General features: G+C 53.3%; 1 protein-coding gene across 1 annotated transcript in view; it reads right to left on the reverse strand.

Annotated features, from left to right (window-relative positions):
• LOC107307599 (1-phosphatidylinositol 4,5-bisphosphate phosphodiesterase beta-3-like) overlaps nt 1-704 on the reverse strand; it is a gene marked incomplete at its 5' end in the record, with an annotated part of 23,955 nt that overhangs the window by 10,766 nt on the left and 12,485 nt on the right.

Here is a 704-nt window from a genome sequence, read left to right on the forward strand (position 1 = left end):
GGGGCTTATGGGGTCGGATATGGGGTTATGGGGTTGGATAGGGGTTTATAGGATCAGATATGGGGTTATAGGGTCAGATAGGGAGTTATGGGGTCAGATGGGGACGTCTATGGGGGGGGATAGTGGGGTTATGGGGTCAGATGGTGGGTTATAGGGTCAGATGGGGGTGTATAGGGTCAGGTGAGGGGGGATAGGGGGGTTATGGGGTCGGATGGGAGGTTTATAGGGTCAAATGGGGGGTCATGGGGTCAAGAATGAGGGTATGGGGTCAGATATGGGGTTATAGGGTCAGATGGGGAGGACAGGGGGGTTATGGGGTCAGACAGGGGTATATGGATGATAAGGTGAAATGAACTGCAGTTCCATTCGCTACCACTAGGTGGCAGCACTGAACTGAAGTTCCAATAATGGCCGCTAGATGACAGCACTAAGCTGCAGTTCCATTAATGGCCGCAAGACGGCAGCACTGAACTGCAGTTCCACTCACTACCGCTAGGTGGCAGCACTGAACTGCAGTTCCATTCACTACCGCTAGGTGGCAGCACTGAGCTGCAGTTCCATTAACAACCACTAGACGGCAGCACGGAACTGCAGTTCCATTCACTACCACTAGGTGGCAGCACTGAACTGCAGTTCCATTCACTACCGCTAGGTGGCAGCACTGAACTGCAGTTCCATTCACTACCGCTAGGTGGCAGCACTGA

This window comes from Coturnix japonica, unplaced genomic scaffold, assembly GCF_001577835.2.
Source record: "Coturnix japonica isolate 7356 unplaced genomic scaffold, Coturnix japonica 2.1 chrUnrandom695, whole genome shotgun sequence".
In the NCBI taxonomy this organism is placed as follows: domain Eukaryota; kingdom Metazoa; phylum Chordata; class Aves; order Galliformes; family Phasianidae; genus Coturnix; species Coturnix japonica.